At 43.8% G+C, this 21,264-nt stretch overlaps 1 long non-coding RNA gene across 1 annotated transcript in view; it reads left to right on the plus strand.

The window, feature by feature from the left end:
• Nucleotides 1-21,264, plus strand: part of LOC124549689 — a 210,228-nt gene that overhangs the window by 92,544 nt on the left and 96,420 nt on the right. Inside the window, exon 2 of the long non-coding RNA XR_006967715.1 lies at nucleotides 7,985-8,058. This is a non-coding gene — a long non-coding RNA (uncharacterized LOC124549689). The remainder of the gene's footprint in view (nucleotides 1-7,984; nucleotides 8,059-21,264) is intronic.

The raw sequence follows: 21,264 nt of genomic DNA on the forward strand, positions 1-21,264 counted from the left end.
CACATACAGAAATTCTGGGAGTAGGAGAAACTAACGAGGACGTTTGTTTCCATGGGCTCCATGGTTACTCTCCGAGGTCGCATTAACCCCAAGGGTTATGTGACCATTTTGGCTGAGCAGATACATCCCATGGAACAATGTTCGTTCCCAAATGGTGATGCCGTATTCCAAGGCGACAGGCCTCTATTCACACACGCCGCATCGTCCAGAACTGGTTTCGTGAGCACGAGGAAGAATTGTCGCATTTCCCCTGGACGACACAGTCACCAGATCCCAATATTACTGAGCCTTTGCTGCCTAATCTTGGAGAGAAGGGTGCGTGATCGCTATCCAACTTCTTGATCGTTATCTGACTTGCCATTAGTTTGCAGGAAGAATGGTGTAAGACTCCCTTGAAACCATACCGGACTTATATTTATCCATTCCGTGATGACTGGAAGATACTTTGAATGCCAACGGGTTTCCTACCCGTATTAGGCATACAGTCAGTTCTTTCTAAGTGATGAGTTACCCCAGAAAAATATTCCAGACGACAACTGTGAGTGGAAATATACAGAATAAATTTAATGGGTTATTCGTTCATTTCCAAGCCTAGCAATTATACGACGAACGAAAGTAACTGAACTTAGCTATTTGAGCAACTCAGTAATATGTTTCATCCAATTAAAGTTCTCATCAATATTTGCACACAAAAATTTAGAGCATTTAACCTTCTATACCATAACCTTTTCATGTGTTACATCAATTGTTCGTATGACTCTGCTTATTGTACAGAAATGGATAGACAGTATTTTCCGAAAATTTAGGGAGACTCCTTTTTCAGAGAACCGTTTAATAGTTCTTTGAGAAATATCAATAACAATTCCTTCTGTTGCCTTCTTTCTAATGGGATAATATTGTCTCTAGGAAGTACCAATCCTGGTGATGAATATTAAGTGGCAAGTCATTTACATACAGATGTTTCACGATTCATGCTACGAACTTCTAGAGATTGTAGAAGAGACGTAGTAGACCAATTTTTACATAGGAACCCACGTTCGTAAAAGTCATCGAACGACTCTACGGAGTGTCAAAGTTTTAAGCACCGGTATCTGTAAATCTATATGGGGTGATTCCGAGATTATGTTACAAAATTTCAAGGATGATAGAGAGCGGTAAATATGTCAATTGGAGGTAAGGTTCCCTTTACCGGAAACGAACGAGTCGAAAGTTAAAGGTGAAAACCGTTCTAAAACCTCTGACAGTGCAATACATCTACCAGTACTGTTGTAGCTGAGATTGCAGGGTAGGTAACTAGTGTGGACCAAAACAAGAACAAATGTTTAGTGGACATTGGGCTCTACAACGTACATCTTGAGAACTCTGAGCACTTGTTCAATAGCGGAGATTTGTTTTACACTAGCGAAGATGAACGAGTCCCCATAGCTCCTCAGGTATGCATTTTCAAGCTCATGTTTACTACACGTTTTTTCTTTTTACTATCACCTCTTAATGTTGTATACCCTACGGTCTTAGTAACAAAAGTAGCGGTACAACTGGTACGTGTACACCCATATTCAGAAAAAAACAGAACATCTTCAACAACTAGAGACAGGACGTTCATATTCACAGGACATGTACATTAGTATGTTCTGCAGAAATGATTAGCATTGGAACCAAGTCGTCCCTGCAGGCTCAAGATCAACATCGATATCGCGGCGCAACACTACCTACAGGTAAAATATGCCCGCGGCCCTCGTTGTCCCTATAAACCGAAGATAATGGATCAGTGTGACTTGAGCAGACATGCAGGATGCCTCGCAGACGTAAGAGCGAGCCGCACCGTCAAATCAATGAGTTTTCAAGGGGTCGCATTATTGGCGTGAGAGAATGCGATGCACGCATCTGGGAAATTGCTGCTTGTGTCAGACGAAGTGTTTCGCCAGTGCAACGGGTGTGTGCAGAATGGTTCACGGAACAGGACGAGATGGGCTGGCGCAACAATGGAACAATGGAACCCATCGTACACTATCAGCGCTGACACGGCGTGCGTTGCGTGCGCGTCGTCCACTTCTCTGTCTACCTTTGACGATTGTGCAGAAACATATTAGACGGCAATGATGTATGGACGACGCCACTGGGTACAGGAATGGCATCTGGTAGTGTATCCGGATGAATCCAGGTTCTGTTTGTTTGTAAATGATGGTTAGATTTTTGGGTCGCCGCAGATGGGGGGAGCGTCATGACAGTGACTGCATTCACACAAGACACACAGAGCCAACTCAATACCTTATGATGTGGGGTGCTATTGAGTACAACCACAAATCACAGAAGGTGCGTGTCTAGGGCACTGTGACCAGTGTGACTTACGTAAATGACACCCTGCGACCAGAATCATAGCCTTCCTGCACAGCAGCCCAGACGGCATTTTTCAGCACGACAATGTACGACCACATGTTGCAGTGCGAACACTCGCCTTCGTGCTGTCACAGGATATCAGCCTTTTACTCCAGCCCGGCACGTAACCGGACTTGTCGCCAATCGAAAATGTGTGGGATATGGTGAAACGACGGGCGCAGCGCCTTGACCTAATGTCGACCACCACAGATGAACTTTGGAACTGGTGAATGCGGAATGTATGGCTACACCACAAGACGCCATTCGCGCCTTATACGCATCGATGCCATCACGCATGGAACAAGTTATCAGGCCCATGGTGCACACTATACCTACTAGGCAAAGGACACATCCGTAACCTAGATGACTGAAACGGTAATAATTTCTGCAGAACATACTAACGTACATGTTCTGTAAATACGAATGTCCTATCTCTAGTCGTCCAAGGAGTTCTGTTTTTTCTGAACATGGGTGTATTTCACTGTCAGAGATATCAGAATCCTTTTCCCTTGTAACTTTCGACTCGTTAGTTTATATTACATACCGCCCCAAACAGTGAAGTTTCGTTTCGTTTCCGTCTCCCGTTTCGTTGTGCTTCACTTTTCTCTGTGAATAGGAGCAGGGCCAAAACTGGAAATTTTGGAACTCCTTTAGTTATTACTTACAAGTCAGTAAAATTTTCTCTCCTTCCAACATTGACAAGTCAGCACAAATTTTTGCAGTCCGTTTATTAAATATGATTAAAGCTCGTTGTTTGTAAAGCCATCAACTCCAAAACGTTTTTAAGGAAAATGGGCGATAATCATTTAAGTTTTTCTTGTCACTTTTCTTATAAAGCTATTTAACAAATGCAATTTTAATCTCTCTGGGAAAATTTCGTGTGCAAATCGTGCATTACATGTATCAGAAAGAACATTACTTGTTAGAACAAATCTTAAAATTCTGATTGAATCAACACCACAAAATATTTTGTTTTCGAGAACTTTTATAATTTTTTTGGTTGCAGTGAAGAATGTTGGTACTACTTCTAGTCGTCTGAATTTTAATGGAATAATATTTTTAGTACATTCTCTTGTTTCTTCAGTTGAGTCATTAATCCTGTTTTTGCTGTAATATTTACAAAGCGGTTGTTAGAATTGTTCGTAAGTTGAGGATTGTCAGTAACAACTTTGGCATTCAATTTAATTGTGATATTTTGTACACTGACTGGCTGTCTGACTCCCGTTACACAGTGTCCCACAGGGTTTTAATACTGTTATCTACATTATTAAATTATGCCTTGATATGAATGTTTCTGGACTTCAGAATATTACAGTATCATTTGTAAACTTGAAATCTCGTTGATTCTTGACTTCATCTGCCCTTTATACAAATTTGCCTTTTTCTCTTACATCACATTTTAATTACTTTAATTATCCGTGGTTAACTCGTTTTGTTAAGGGAAAGCTGTTCTTTATTGTTGACACAAACTGACTGTTGAAGACATTGTATTTCACATTGGTATCTCTTTCCAAATATACATCATACTGTACGACCTCTTTTAACTTATACTAAGACATTGCATTGAGGTATCATGACTAAGGCTCACTGTTTTTGTTGGAACATCCCTCAGAATCGTAACGTGTTTCAATGTTTATTTCCATCAATTGTCCATATGATCAGATAGTCTGTTAACGATTGATTACTTATTAACGGTTTCATCCTGGGAAATGTCTATAATGCTATCAATCAGTTTCCTGCAATATTTCTCCACATGCGCTGGAAAATTAACTACTGAAATCAGATTGAAAGGGCCAAAGAATGAATCCAGTTGATTCTTCTTGTCAGAACCTTTTAATAAATCTGCACTGAAATCACCACAACTTACTAGCTGTTTCTTCTTGTTTGACAGGTATATCTCGAGTTTTTGTTGCTGCTACGACTCTTACTCCCGATAATGTTTGCTGAATAACAGAGAAATTTTCGTTGTCGTTACTACTATCACCTGCTTCTTGATTTTATATTGTACTAGCTATACCCGGCGAACTTCGTTACGCCTCTGAAAATCTTTATATGTTATAGCTGACCCGGCAAACGTTGTTTTGCCGTATAAATTCTCTCTAGTCTATAAGAATAATTTATACGTGTGACACAATATATACCCGGCGAACTTCAATGTATACGTGTAACACAATAGCCTTTGTGGCGAGAGCTCGTGACACAAACAATAATGATGGCCGAAAATTGTGCAGAGAGTGAGAAAGTTCTTGCGTTTCTACGGTAGATCGCGCGGATCTAACAATTGCAGCCGATACACGGCTCGTCCAAGAGCAGCGGCAATTTCGTGTCGAAACGTGTTCGCAAACATTATGAATAAGGACAAGCGCACAGGCATCGATTATTATCGTACGTAAAAATATTGTACGATTAAATTCTTTTAGAGGAACAAAGGAGAGCATAGGAACTTCTTTGTTCCACTAAAAGAATTTGATCGTACGATATAATTCCGTACTATAAAAATCGATGTGTGTGCGCTAGGCCTAAATGTCGGTTTGGCGAATGACGTGTGCTACCTAGTTAAACTTCTCGGTATAGTTACGTCGATTCAAAGAGGGATTTCGAGTCGCAGCTTTTGGTGCGTTTTCTTCAATTACCTATCTATCTAATAGTAAAAGAGTATTACCGGTAGACACCTGGCGGGGATAACTGATCAAGTGGTAATTGATCAGTTATCGACCGGGGTTGAAAATTATTAAATTACTAAAATCGCTATTAAAAAATAGGGGTTGGTGGTAGAAGGGTAAAAAATTTAGAGTTTCGTGTATTTTGTAATGCCACATCATAAAAAAATAAAAATAAACAGTCGTGTCCACCCTTATCACTTAGGGGTATGAAAAATAGATTACGACCGATTCTCAGACCTACCGCATATACATGTAAAATTTCATCAGAATCGATCGAGCCGTTTCGGAGGTGTATGGCAACTAACACTGTGACACGAGAATTTTATATATAAGGATGTATGTTATATATGATTATATATTAGGATTAAAGTCTTAAAACAAGTTTATTAAAGTATTTCCAATATAAGGCTTTATTTAATATTGATGATAATGAGAAACTGTAATAAAATTCCTACAGCAAAAATTTCAAACTTCATGGTCGATGAGGGCCGTCTTGTAGTTATCCGATTGAGCTCAAATTTTGCACATACTTTTTTTATTGATCGGGACAAAACAGAAGGATGGGAGCTACATATTTAGAAAGTTGTAAAACAAGGGCCAGGGCCAGGCACAGGAACCCCCTTCCGATAAAGCCCTCAGAAAACATCTCATGGAGGAATGTGGTAACATCCCCATGATAGTGAGGTGTGGCATCATCCTGCTGGAAAATGACGTCGGGAGACACCTTACAACTGCACAGTTCGCCGACATGTCGATGCAGGAGTGCCCTCTCACTGGCTCGCATGCGCCATGCGACTCAGCGCATAACGTGAAATGGTGAGGATCACATCTTGGAGCCGGCCGCAGTGGCCAAGCGGTTCTAGGCACTTCAGTCCGGAACCACGCGGCTGCTACGGTCGCAGGTTCGAATCCTGCATCGGGCATGGATGTGTGTGATGTCCTTAGGTTAGTTAGGTTGAAGTAGTTCTAAGTTTAGGGGAATGATGACCTCAGCTGTTAAGTCCCGTAGTGCTTAGAGCCATTTGAACCATTTGGCATCTTGGAGAGTGCCTCCATTGATTGCCTATTTGCCCAACAGTGTGAAATGTCGAGTTCTCCCGTTATATGGGTTTGTTTCGTGCATATCTCTAGCCCGGAATCTGGTATTTGTTTGATGTGGTTATTGCGCTTTAGGTCGCTCGGCGTACACTTAGGTGACAAAAGTCATGGGTTAGCGATACGCACATATAGAGATGGAAGTCGTTTCGCGTACACAGGGTATAAAATGGCAGCGCATTGGTGGAACTGTCGTTTGTACTCAAGTGAGTCATGTGAAAAGGTCTTCGACGTGATTACGGCTGCATGACGGCAATTAACAAACTTTGATAGCGGAATGACAGTTGGAGGAACATGCATGGGACACTCTATTTCGGAAATCATTAGGGAATTCAATATTCCGAAAATCACAGTGTCAAGAGTGTGAAGAGAATACCACATTTCAGGCATTACCTCTCACCGCGGACAATGCAGTTGTCGACGGCCTTCACTTAACGATCGAGAGCAGCGACTTTTGATTAGAGTTGTCAGTACTGACAAGTAAGCAACACTGTATGAAATAACCACAAAAATTAACGAGACGTACGACAACCGTATACGTTAGAACGGTGCAGGGAAATCTAGCATTAACGGGCTATGGTAGCAGACGACCGACACGAGTGTCTCTACTAACAGCACGACATCGGCTGCAGCGCCTGTCCTGGTCTCATGACCATTTCGGTTGGACACTAGACGACTGGAAAACCGCGGCATGGTCAGATGAGTGCCGATTTCAATTGGTAAGCACTGATAGGGTTCGAGTGTGGCATAGACCCCACGAAGCCACGGATCCAAGTTGTCAACAACGCACTGTTCATTTTGGTGACGGCTCCATAATGGTGTGGACAGTGTTTGCATTGAATGGGCTGGGTCCTCTGGTCCAGCTCAACCTTTTAGAGAGCATTTGCAGCCATTCATGGACTTTATGTTCCTAAACAACGATGGAATTTTTATGGGAAAAATGGGTCATACCACTGGGCCACAGTTGTTCAAGAATGGTTTGAAGAACATTCTGAACAATTCGAGCGAATAATTTAGCCACCCAGATCGCCCGTCACAAATCCCATCGAACAATTATGGGACGTAATGGAGAGGTCAGTTCGTGCACAAACTCCTGCACCGGCAACACTTTCGCAATTGTGGACGGCCATACGTCTGCAGGGTACTTGATGAGTCCATGCCACCTGGAGTAGCTGCACTACACCTGGCAGTAGGAGGTCCGACATGATATTAGGGGGTATACCGTGACTTTTGTCACCTCAGTGTAGTTACTCCTCAGTATTTCACGGGAGCTACTGTTTCCTGTGATGTGTCGCCAACAGTGTAATAGAACAGAAGCGTATCTCCTCACCTTTGTACGCGCAGTTCGTCACATTTATTGACGTTCAGGGTCAACTGCACTCCCTGCGCCAATCGTCACTTCACTACAGGCCTTCCTGCGTTTCGCTACAGCCTTATGGCGTTGCAGCCTTCATAATGACAACAGCCTCCAAACGTTATCCACTAGATCGCTGATGCAGACTGTCAACTTTAGCTGCCCTGTAACACTCTCTTAGGGTACTCCCTAAATTACCTTTACATCTGTCTATTCTGCTGCTTTAAGAACGAGGTGTTGGGACCGACATGCAAAGTAGTCCAGCATTCAATCACAGATCTGATCCGAGAATCTGCATACTCGTATTTTGTTCTCTAAGCGACAGGGCGTAACTGTATGGAATGCCTTGAGGAATGCAAGGAACACGGCATTCACCTGGACGCCGAGTGTAAATCATAAGACGTTCTAATTCGTTTTTGCTGTAATTCTTATTGTATCTACCTCTAGTTAGCGTCAGGGGTGTGACATGCCTGATTCACTGTGTTTTGTGCTGCAGGTGCACAGCGACGATGATTCGAGGCGCTGCTTGGTGCGTCGCTGTACTGTGGATGGTCTCTCTTCACCTCGCAGGTAAGAGGCTGCTTTGACCTAAGCCCATTGCGGCTGCATGAGAAAACACTACTGCAGTGCTCCATATCGTCACAGTTTACATATTCTTTACATCCAAGTCCGTTGTCAAAGTAATTTGTTCATAGTTGACAAATGAAAAACGAACTTCGGTTAAACGTAAATTGTACGTTTATCGGTCGTGGGGGGAACATTTCCTCACTCAGGTGTCATTTTCGAGCGGGCTGGCTTTATTATTAGAAGGGATCTGTGTTCAATGTCCAGGCTGCCCATCCTGACGTTTGTTTGAGTTTCTGTAAACAAACGAAATGACAGAATTTCGGAGACTTTACTGGCCTCATACAGATATTATTTTATGGATGTAGACTGAAATGGTGAGTGAAAATCTGTACCAAGGTCGGGAATCGAACCCGGGTCTCCGGCGTAGCAGGAAGTTGCGTCAGCCACTAAGCCAGCGTGGCACAGCGATTCACACAACTGCACAGATTACCGTGGCACGCGTCCCTCCTCGTTCTAAATTCTCACTGCCGCCGCAGTTTACTTTAAATTCTCCCTTACACACGAGCAGTCTTACAGAGCGTGAGAAAAAGTACCTCCACAGCTGTACCTTGGGATGTCTTTATTCTAGCACGCGACTAGTTTCGACGGCACATTACCTCCATCCTCAGTCCCCACCATTGCCAAAACAGTATTTGATATCTATGGCCCATTTACTGCCGGATCCTTATTGCTAGCACACGTGGGCTAGCTTTCATGAAGAGTTTATACTCGACACCGTGTTGTCTCCAATGCCAATGACAATGCCGCCGAAACTAGTTGAGTGATAGAATAAAGACATTCCCAAGATACAGCTGTGGTTGTACTTTTTCTCTGATACATCATCAGCTGAAGTCTTTTGTCCATTCAGTAAGATTTACGTCCATTAAAAGAATTATCGAGACCCTCCATGTTCTGGAATAGCTTCTCAGCATCGAACGTAAATGGGGCATCCAGCGCGAAACAAGTGCAGGTACTTATTTTTGTGTTAGCTGAAGAGCCAACACCGTGTTACGAGTGGAGGCCGAAATGCACGCGTTTTAGCTCACGCAGGCTGGCGTGAGGAGGGAAGAACTATACTGACGTGAAGTCTGGAACATGAAAAGGAATGAGAATTCAGAAAGCGGGCGTAATTAATTTGATACTTAACTTTAATCCATTAATGATGAACGTCGATCTTGACGGTACATGATTCACAATATTATCTGTTCAGAATACATTCTTGAAGATAGTACTAATAGTAACTGAAAATGGCGCCTTGCTAGGTCGTAGCAAATGACGTAGCTGAAGGCTATGCTAAACTGTCGTCTCTGCAAATGAGAGCGTATGTAGACAGTGAACCATCGTTAGCAAAGTCGGCTGTACAACTGGGGCGAGTGCTAGGGAGTCTCTCTAGACTAGACCTGCCGTGTGGCGGCGCTCGGTCTGCAATCACTGATAGTGGCGACACGCGGGTCCGACGTATACTAACGGACCGCTGCCGATTCAAAGGCTACCACCTAGCAAGTGTGGTGTCTGCCGGTGACACCACACTTATACAAATGAACTGGATTTCAGACTGAATTCACCATTTACGTTCCATGCGGAAGTGCTATCCCAGAACATGGAGAGCCTCGGCAATTCTGTTCGTGTGTAAAGTGGAATTTACAGTAGTCGGGGGCGGCAGTGAGTATGTGTGTCGAGGAGGCAGGCATGCCAGGGTAATCCGTGCAGTCCTGTGAATGGCTTAGCAGCTAACGCTCAAGCCTCGTAAGCAGGAGACCCGGTTTCCTTTCCCGGCCTTGGCACAAATTTTCACTCCCCGCTTCAGTCCATATACAACATAAATGTTTCTGTGATTACTGGAGTAATCTCTTGGCCAATTTTATTACCTGTCTTTGCTGAACTTAAACAGTCATCCACCTCCTGTTATCTCGACGAGTCCTTAAAATCTTCTCTTGATATGTTACAGGCGTGACATACGGCCTTCCTTCTTCAATTACTAATAACATCATCAGCCATTGTTTGTTGGACTTTAGACAGCAGTTTCGCAGACTCTTCAGGAAGTATGGCTACCGGAAAGAAATATTCATAAATCCATTGCTTTGAGAAATTGTAGTCCGGATCAGGTATTACAGCACGCTGTGGAAACATGTGTACACGAAATAACAGAGGTTCTGGATGTCGGCTGTTTTGTAAAATTACCGTCCACATGCCGGTGATGCACTACGTTGCATAAGAGCAGAATTTAGATGACGTCAGACACAAATAACTGGATTACACCTAATTCTCTCACCGGCCCTAAGTGCAGCTATTCGAGACAATCCCGAGGCATTACAATTTTTCTGATAAAGCTGTAAGAGACTAGCCAAAAAAATCATCTATAATTCATTTGCTATTCTCGCAAACAACTCTTGCCCATTTTGCGTTCTTTGAGGAGGGGGATGAGATTTTCATTTGTTATTAGAGATAAAGCTGATACTCCCCTGAACGATATGAAAACAAAATACGATGATTTTGTTTCTTCATGTCTAACAACCGTTACCTGACGCCGTACCCTCCGTTCCATTTCCATAACAAGGAGAAAAAAGGAATTAGCATTCAAAGCGCGATGAGATACGAAACTGTTGATTTGTAAAGTAGATAGAATGTTTTGATCATATAAATAATGAGCGAAGCACAAACAACTACCACATACTTGCATTCCCATCCGGCAGGCATTTTTAGTTATTCTTTACGTGACCTTTACGTACTTCATCTGGTGTCGCTATCGCTAAGTCAACATCTACATCTATACTCCGGGAGCCAACTTACGGGGTGCGGCATCAACTTGATTTTAAGTCTTTTTGTGGACGCGTGAATCTGGAGGATGTAGGCAGGATGTAATTTGTAATTGTTTTGCAGGGGACAAGTAGAGATCTTGGAAGCAAGTACCTAGTTTGTACTGCGGCTCCATGAATAAGATTCTGTGCTCCGAGAAGTCACAATGGTAGAAAGCTGTCTCCTCGTAGATTACAATCTTCCACGCAGTTGCATAAATGTTTCAATGTTCGTACGTAAACTGTTATTTTACTGTGGGATGATGCACCCTGAGATTTTCCGCACCTACCTTTGTGACATAAAATATATAACACGAGTCAGATTAAATTTTCTGAAAGGCAGTGCCACTAGATAGATGACTAAACGACTTTCACTATCGTTATTTGCCAGTCTGAAACTTCTCAGTATGTGAAAAGTATTGACGGGGGCGTGGCTTGTAACCAGACTGACACGCTGTCCACATTCCTCAGCAAGCACTGAATTATTCAACGTCAGCACGGGGCGGATCATTCAATCAGTTCTCGTACCGCAAGCGCAGTCCGTATGCAAGGAGCTGTCCGCTGAGCTAAGTTCCGCGTTACCTCAGCCAGACAGCCTTGGAATCACCATAATCCTCCACATCCACATCATTAGTCGTCAGTGCCGCATCTCTGTCCCTTGTTGTCGCTGGCCGATCTTCCGTATTGCACCACATTAAATCTACCGGCCGATCAAGAATCACGAGTAACTTGATTTCAGTACACGCTATTCAATCTCGGGATCAATTTAAACCACTTATGTGCATCTGCATTATTCATGGCCACTTGACACGAGAGTTATTAGTTCCTCTTCTGCGGTGTATAATATACACAATACTACAGAAAATCTGTGCTCGGAAGCTATTGAGACGTTTACTGAACGCTGACCAAGCATATTGAGATTATTATTACTGCTTTGTAAGAAGCACTATTAGATTAAAATGGTAATTTGTACGACAGAAAAATCTCTACTTTCTGTTTCTTTACAGGCATACAGTGTGACCAACATGTAAATTCAGTCTCCGTGTACACGCAACTTCTCTGTAACGTCAACGAAAAGAAAAAGAAGGGTGTAGGACTCATAAAAACTTAGAGGAAATCATGATCAGTTCAGCAGTAAACGAGCAGGAATATCCTTAACGCAGCTCGGTTACCGTTACAGAAAATGCCGAATGCCGTTCGTTGTCAGTCAGAAGATTGTTCGATTATATTGAGTCTTAGACCATTCCCCAAGGATGCAGCTGATACTAAAACAAACAGATGGACTCTGTTTGAAAGAGATCAGCGTTACTAATACACGCCGGCAGTAGACAATCCAGGGTAAGGGCACCATAGCGATACACACGGTTAACTGTATGCCCCCGCTGTGAGTGTGAAATAGTGGATGAAAGTTTTTTAATTAATTACTTAAGTACTACTAAAGCATTTTAAAGCTACATCTATGAAAATTGGTATTAGACTTTTCAGTTAGAAATTTTAAAAAATACATTTATCAGTGGTTTTGGAAATCAACCCCTAATGAGACGAAATAGAGGACGAAATGTTTTATGAAAATATTTTGTTATGAAAGCATTTATAAACCTACACCTATTAAAATGTATATTTGGCTTCTCGGTTGCAAATAAAAAATTGCATGTTTCAATGTTTTTAGACATTCAGCCCCTAAGTGGAGTGAAAGAGGGCCTGACTGATTCACTGGCTCATCCTCACCCTGCCCAAACCGCTAAGGATAGAATCTTGAGATATGGAAAGCTTGTTGATCTTATACTGTAAGCTTCGTTTAGTAAGGGATTGTTCGAAATTTCACCCCTGAGGGATTGAAGTACTGGATGAACGGCTTTTTTTTTTTTTTTTTTTTTTGAAAATGTCACTATTAAGGCAATTTTGAAGACAGAAATGCGAAAATTGTAATTGGTTTCTTCGTAAGAAATAAAAAAATGTGTGCTTCAACATATTTGGAAATTCAGCCTCGAAGGGGATGAAATACGGGATGAAAATTTTTATGAAAATATGTCGTTATTTTAAAATATTTTTAAATGTATAGCTATGAAAACTGGTATTGGTCTTTTAAAGAAATATGTGTTTGGGGTGGGAGTTTCCATGGAAATATCACCACAAAAACTCAAAACGCACGATTAACAAAGACCTCCGACTCTAGCTGCCAAAATTGCTTTTTGGTCAGAAGTGCATTCGGAAAAGACCATGCTTCTACAGTCTTAATTAGCGTGAAGAGTTTAGACAAACATTGCAGTTTATGAACAACATAGGAATTCGATTAAAGAAAAACAAAAAAAGTGATCTGTACATATCGTATAGCCTACGCGAACGAAGCGGGTGTAGTAGTTAAATATAATCGGTCATTCAAAGATTCGATTAAATGTGCGCAGGGGCTTCGGAAAGTAAGTTACTCATGTCTTCCCACGCTAAGACCATTGCGCAGCATGAGTGCCGCATTATCAGGAGAGAGTACGTGTTCCAGGATTCCCTGCAGACACGTTTCTGCTGCGGTACGGATAACAGGTGCACAACAGTGAGCAAGGGACATGGAATGCAACTGGAATTGTATTCCAAAGTTGAAGTACGCGGTACAGTATCGTTTTTTGTGCAAAACGTCTAAATTACAGATTCACCGTGAAATTCTGGCTGTATATGGACCAAATACAATGACGCCTCGAGCCTTGGTGAAATGGTGCCAACAATTTGACGAATGCGGCACAGAAGTGTATGATGCTGATCGGGAAGGGAGGCCACCGACATCGACCACGGACGGCAATGTCCAGGCAGTCGAGGAACATCATCTGGAGGAGAGGGACAAGAGAGAGAGAGAGGGGGGGGGGAGGGGGGGTATTTTCCAACAATGAGGACGTTCACACAACGGTTCTCGAATGACTCCGTGACCACGGAGTGAATTTCTCTCGTTGAGGAAGTGAACGACTGATAGAAAGTCCCGACCTTAGTTTACAGAGGTTTGGTAACTGTATTGCGAGATATTGTCGAGTACCTCGGTCACTTTGAAGTGTAGCGCAGCATTCAGTAAAAGCTACTTTGCCTGTCGTGATAATGTGCATTTTAAAACTTCGCGGTAGATTAAAACTGCGTGCGGACCGAGACTCGAACTGGGAGCTTTGGCTCTCGCGCGCAAGTGCTCTACCAACCGAGGTACCAAAGCACGGCTCACGAGCGCTCCTCATAGCTTTATATCCGCCAATACTTCTTTTCCTACCTTTCAGGCTTCACAGAAGCGCACACTGCACTGCAGAGTGAAAATTTGATTCTGGAAACAACCCCCACGCTGTGGCTAAGCCATGTCTCCTCCAGAAGTGATAATGTTGCAAGTTTCGCAAGAGAACTTCTGTAAAGTCTGGAAGGTAGGAGATGAGGTACTGGTGGGAGTAAAGCTATAAGGACGGATCCTGTGTCTTGCATTTGTAGCTCAGCTGATATGCTGTGCAGTTGGTACAGAGGGTAACGTTTCTGAGTCTCGGTCCGGCATAACGTTTTAATCTTCCAGGAGGTTTAAAAAGAAACAGTAGCGTACCAGCTTGATAACTTATTCCAGTAAATGGTTCGCTGGTTCAGGTCTCGCCCGAGTCAGTTTTTTTCTCCTTCAATTTAAATAAATAATAATAAAAAACGTTGGTGGAGCACTTTCTTCCGGAACACAAAGGTCCCGAGCTCGAGTCTCTGTCCGGCACACAGTTTTAATCTGCCAGGAAGTTTCATATCAGCAAACACTCCACTGTAGAGTTAAAATTTCATTCTGGACTGTGTATCTTACTTGTACTTATTGTAAATCAATGCCACTTGTCAAAATTCTGTATCTGATGTAGCTGGTAAGCACTGCAGTCAAACCGTTGTGATATCGAATTGGATAGGATTGAAATGCAATGACGGGAAACGCTCATACCGACTAAGATATCACATACGAATCACGATCTACCCTTACATCATCAAATCTGCCAGTAACTCTCTCCTGCTTCCGGTCCTTCATACAGTATCTTGCATACTTTCCTGGTATCGAGTTCTGGCCTGGCAAACAGTTTTAATCTACCAGAAAGTTTCACTTCGGCGCACACTCCGCTGCAGAGTGAAAAGTCATTCCGGAAACAATCTCGTAGGCTATGGCTAAGGTACACCACCTGGATAAAGAAGTGAAGCACCCAGCAGACATTGTAGAATCTCTGTGTAATTTCGGACGTATACACGTACCCACCCAATGACTAGAACTGCGAATCTATGTGACAAGTTAGAACGGCCACTAGAGCCCATATGTGTTTGTTGTGTTTATTTCTGTTAAAACGACTGGGAGGGTAAATAAGGGGCGTGAAGAGCGTCAGACGTTGAGTGAGCACCGTGAAGGTCACGGTGATGCCACGTACATGTGTGAAAAAGCGGTATCAGCATTTGACAGAGATTTAAAGATACCTCACTGTGAATCTCCATTTTTCCTGTTGGTCGAATCCTCTAATATCCATAGTTGTGGGGCCCTGGGAGGTGTCAGAGGCCCTGTAGTGGACTGCATGAGAACGTATGGGCTAGCATGGTTGACCATACCTCACCACCACCGGGGACGATCGCCATATTGTGCACCAAGCATAGCCCCTTCACACCCAGATTTAAAGATACCTCACTGTGAATCTCCATTTTTCCTGTTGGTCGAATCCTCTAAAGTCCATAGTTGTGGGGCCCTGGGAGGTGTCAGAGGCCCTGTAGTGGACTGCATGAGAACGTATGGGCTAGCATGGTTGACCATACATCACCACCACCGGGGACGATCGCCATATTGTGCACCAAGCATAACCCCTTCACACCCAGATTTAAAGATACCTCACTGTGGATCTCCATTTTTCCTGTTGGTCGAATCCTCTAATGTCCATAGTTGTGGGACACTGGGAGGTGTCAGAGGCCCTGTAGTGGACTGCATGAGAACGTATGGGCTAGCATGGTTGACCATACCTCACCACCACAGGGGACGATCCCCATATTGTGCACCAAGCATAACCCCTTCACACCTGTTCCTGTCAAATGAGGACAAGTAATAAAGTCCCTGCAACGTTCTGTGTCACCCCGCGTCAGTGGTCGGAGATGAGCAGCAGCCGGACTAAGGAATTAGCGTTCCATTGGTAGGCTGGTGTTAACACTACTGGTGATCAACTGCTGATGAATGGCGTTGCATTCTCTTTAGCGATGAATTACGGTTCTGCTCTGCCCCAGATGGCCATCATCAGCAACTGTGGAGCGGCCTGGCGAGAGGTCCGATTCTTGGAATGATTTGGAGAGCCAAGTTGTGAGGAGTCATTGGGTATACTGGGTAGATCATGGCTGGTAGTTACTGAGGAAACTGACAGCGCTATGGGTATCCTGTGTCCTCATGCGTTACATCTCATGCGATAATATCGTTGTGCCTTTTGTTTCAGCAGGACAATGCTCGTTCACATACGGCGAGTGTATCTATGATTTGGCTGCGTTTAGTTGCGGTACTCCCGTGAATGATCGCATGGTGTTGATAGCCAGGAGTCCCCACCTATGTAAGTTCGGCTGCCGAGCTGTAAGTCTTTTCAGTTGACGTTACATTGGGCGACCTGCATGTCGATGACGATGAGATGATGGTGAGGACAAACAACACCCAGTCCCTGAGGAGACAAAATCTCCGACTCAGGGAACAAACCCGGGCCCACTGCATGGCAGTCACACGCACTAACCACTTATCTAAGGGAGCATACACTCCCGTGGCCATCAAGGTACCCAGAATTGTCCCCTGACATATCATGTATGGGACCGTTTCGGATGTCAACTCAGTCACAGTGGTATTGTATTGTATGTATGTTGTATGTTAACCGGGGACCTAGTGTAATGTTGTTGCTTTAATTTCTTCTGAAAGCGGTACTGATAGACAATAAAAGCTAGTTAAAAGCTGTGAGCTGTCTGGGGAAGTTAATCTTGCATTACTGCGCAACTGTTTCACCAGGTATCCAGTCTAGCTTACCAAATTCCCAAGCAGACTAACATTAATTACAATCTTTTAATAGTCATACGACAACCGGTGATATATAAAAAAAAGAGAATTTAAATAAAAAGAAATAAATCAGTTTATATTTGGAAATTTATTTTAACATTGATCATTGAAATTTCAGCATATTAAACGTGAGTCATAATTAAGCTGGTGCCTTATTTAGGACTGTGAAAATGTGAGTTTGTAATCTTACGGAACACATCAAATATGGAGCCAAGATTGAGAGACTGCATACAACACTGCATTCATAAAATAACACACGAAGAACGTTGAAACATATGCAAGAGGAAATTAACCACAACCGACCGATTCAATTTTCACCCAAAGAAATTACGTTCGTAGCACAATCCTGTCCGTCATGAAATTACCACACACTGGTATACTAAATTCATACTAACTCTCTGTGAAATCTTCCCGAAAAGAATAGCTGAGGGCTACTTTGATGCTTACACCACATGCTTCATGTGGTCAACTTGGTATACACAAAGAGTGTAACTCCACAATAATTTTGATAATTAAAATAAATTAAATCGAAACGCAATTTACTAAAGAAAAACCTCGAACTGGTTACTATCGTCTTACTATTAACCTGATGGGTCAAACAATTGTATAAGCACGTGGGACTGGTCTCACAAAGTACACTCCACGTGGGTTGAACATAAAGAAAAGTTGCTATATTGAAAAATATTGTCAAGACGAGACGTTATAATCTCACGCACATTCGCATTTAAGATTGATGACCTTAGTTAGAGTTACTGATCAACACGTGGTTCCACTTTACTCACAAAGTAGTGACCGGAAGATATTCTGAACTTCACATGCGTGTTACACTGCGTTGCAATTTAAGATAACATTAGATATTTTAGAGCTAAACCTGAAATAAAGGTGATTAAATTTTCAGTTAGGTTGAACTTAAGAAATCCATTGTCCTACGGACTTAGCAGACACGCGCTTAGCTGGAGATCTTACCACTTCAGACGCTCGCCGTAGACCGACTGCCCTGGTCCCTTCCTGAGGGTGGCTCACAAATACAAACGGAAGTGGCCAGAGGGGCAGTTTCCTATACCAACATGACAACGGACGGACAGGACCATATTAAGGATAGAAACCTCTTTGCTTTTAGAAAGCGTAGCTGTAGCCGACGTTGGTCCTACTGTTCCCTAGCAGACAGGCTTGTCTGCTACCCTCAAGCATGCAACTAGAAATACATTTGCTCATTCATCCTCTCACACAGAAGGAAAGGGGGATGACAGTATCTTATCGTATACAGTATATAAAAGAAAGCGGATGTAGGTTCCGTATGAGACTGTATGACATGAATCACATATAAACTGTGCTTTAAAGTGTAGTAGTGTGACAGATCGTTCTTGTTTATGTGTAAAAGTAACACGTTTCACTGCTCAGTCTCCTCCCAGATAGTCAGAAACACCAGAGTAAAATTAGAAGAGGAATTTATGCCGTAAATGACAACTTATTTAAGAAATTAACATGAAAGGAATCCAACAGAGACCTTTCACTAGAAACGACGGAGAGGCTCCGTCCCCGCCGCAGCCACAGTGGTCCACAACCCCACGACGACTACCGCAGTCCACTTCACCCCTCCGCCGCCCCACACAGAACCCAGGTTATTGTGCGGCTCGGCCCCCGGTGGACCCCCCTGGGAACGTCTCACACCAGACGAGTGTAACCCCTATGTTTGTCTGGTAGAGTAATGGTGGTGTGCGCGTACGTGGAGAACTAGTTTGCGCAGCAATCGCCGACATAGTGTAACTGAGGCGGAATAAGGGGAACCAGCCTGCATTCGCCGAGGCAGATGGAAAACCGCCTAAAAACCATCCACAGACTGGCCAGTTCACCGGACCTCGACACAAATCCGCCGGGTGGATTCGTGCCGGGGACCAGGCGCTCCTTCCCGCCCGGAAAGCGGTGCGTCAGACTGCACGGCCAACCGGGCGGGCTCAGTCACAGTGGTAGTGTGTACGATATCAAGTACCAGTTACAACAGTAGTGGGTCAGCATGCCTCAGGAGCGGGTACAATGACTTCATGAAACCCTTCCCAAGTGAATCAGTGCAAGCATTGAGGTCAGATGGAGTGCAAGATAAATGGTCTCATACAGTCAAGTTCTTTATAAATTTGAATCGGTTGGAATAACATCATCTACCCTCCATTCCGTGAAGTTCATTGTATTTCCCCATCTTTTTTGTTTTCTTTCATTTTTTTCCACGCTATGTACTTCTGCCTAGCATGGTCTCATACTGTCAAGTTCTTTATAAATTTGAATCGGTTGGAATAACATCATCTACCCTCCATTCCGTGAAGTTCATTGTGTTTCCCCATCTTTTTTGTTTTCTTTCATTTTTTGCCACGCTATGTATTTCTGCCCAGCAGCCTTTCTTGCAGGTGTGCTAGTCTACCAAGATGTGCAGGAGACCTTCCGTGAAGGTTGGAAGGTAGTACATAAGGTACTGGCAGTAGAGAAGCTGTGACGACGAATCGTTAGTCGTGCTTGGATAGTTCAGTTGGTAAGACCGTTGCCAGCGAAAGGCAAGGTTCCAGCTTAGAGTACTGGCATGGTACTCAGTTTCAGTCCGCCGGGAAGTTTCAAAACAGCACGCACTCCGCTGCAGAGTCAAAGATTCACTCTGGAAAGCCATCGATCATTTGTGAAACTGGACTAATTCGTTTAAGAAACGAACCAATGTTCTCCCTGACAGGCTACAGCTTTAATAACCGTGATACAACGCTTGATAAACGGCGTATCGGCGAAGAGCGATGGGACATAAATTCTAAAACGAAAGAAAAAAAAACTGAAACATGCGTGCCGTGAATTGGTGCACAGGGGGCGGAACCGAGGCGATTGCTCCGTGGGCCGCGGCGGCCGTTACAGGCTGTGATCTGAATATGTAGCAGCCGGCCCGCGCATAAATATGCGCGCGGCGCCTTATTGAGACATTACTCTATTCTCGTGCCGCGTATAAATTAATGAAAGCCCCATCCATTAGGGCGCAGGCCGAGGGGCGGCGCCGCCTTGTCCGGCGTCCCGAATGGCTGGCTGGGTGCGGGCCTCTGCCGCGCCGTGGAATCCCGTGGCAGGTTGTTAGGACCGGGACGGGGCGTTTGTTATGGGCTCCACGCGGGCCTGTCTAGACACGGCAGACACGTCCCGTAACCGTCAGGCATCAGCTGCTCGAAAAGCTGTACGTCTTCACCACTCCACAGTGTTCCCCTGCGTCCGTTCAGACACTACACGCGCACTCTATGAGAGATGGCTGATGAAAGTTGCTGTTACCTATAGTTTTACTAGAAATTAATCCATTATATGTGCATTAACATCTCAGTGTATATCAGTATGAAAGTGCCGAAATGATCGTATGGCATTATTCGTTGAGAGACGTCTGGGGATCTTTGGCCGCCTGGTACAAGACTTTCTACACAGTTGAGTTACATTAATACTACGTGCAATAACCACTAACAAACGGCATGTAGGAGCTCTAGCAGTAGACCGTGTCGGGGGACGCGGAAAACTGTGAAAACAGTGCAGTTGTTCTCGTAATTCGAGAAACAGCGATTTATCTGACCTCCTAAAGGGCGTGATCATTGGCTGTCGGGCCGAGGGCGGAAGCATTTCCGAAACGGCTACCAAGGGGAAGGGCTCAGACATGGCCAACCGATTCGACTCAAATTTGGCAGGTCGCTTGAGTACAACCTAAAACGAAGGACTCCAAGATATTTTGGGTCAACATCCCCGCAATTTTGAGAAAATCACCCCTAAAGGTTTTGACGAGCAATCGACTCAGAATTGGAGGGATCGACAGATAATTGTAAATAGAGGATTTTTCATCATCAGGTATGGGGTCCGCAAATGCAAACTTTTCCAGAAGTCGAGGAAAGAAACTTTTACAACTGCCGCTTCTGTACCCACATGGTAAACGGTTTCTGGCGACAGCGCCGATAGCGCAACGGATAAGGTAACTCGCTGGGAATCGGTAAACTCGGGCTCGAATGTCCTAGAAACCTTCATGGTATAGTACTTCAGTATCAACAAAAGTCATTTCGTTCGTCAGCTCCAAAAATCGCTCGACGATAGCCGCTCATATCAATCTGGAACGCCGAGAAACAGAACTGCTTGCTTCCAGTAGTGCATTGATAATGCATCTGTCTTGCAACACTTTTACAAACCAAACACAGCGTCGGTAATACTGTGACAGCGCTAGTCGAAGGGTGTACATCCTCCATTATTCAGATTATGCATCTGAAAGATATGACACTACAAACAATAACTAGTTACTACGGCATAAACAGACGAGCTAATTACTACAAACTACATGCAGTACTCGTCATA

This window comes from Schistocerca americana, chromosome 1, assembly GCF_021461395.2.
Source record: "Schistocerca americana isolate TAMUIC-IGC-003095 chromosome 1, iqSchAmer2.1, whole genome shotgun sequence".
Lineage (NCBI taxonomy): Eukaryota > Metazoa > Arthropoda > Insecta > Orthoptera > Acrididae > Schistocerca > Schistocerca americana.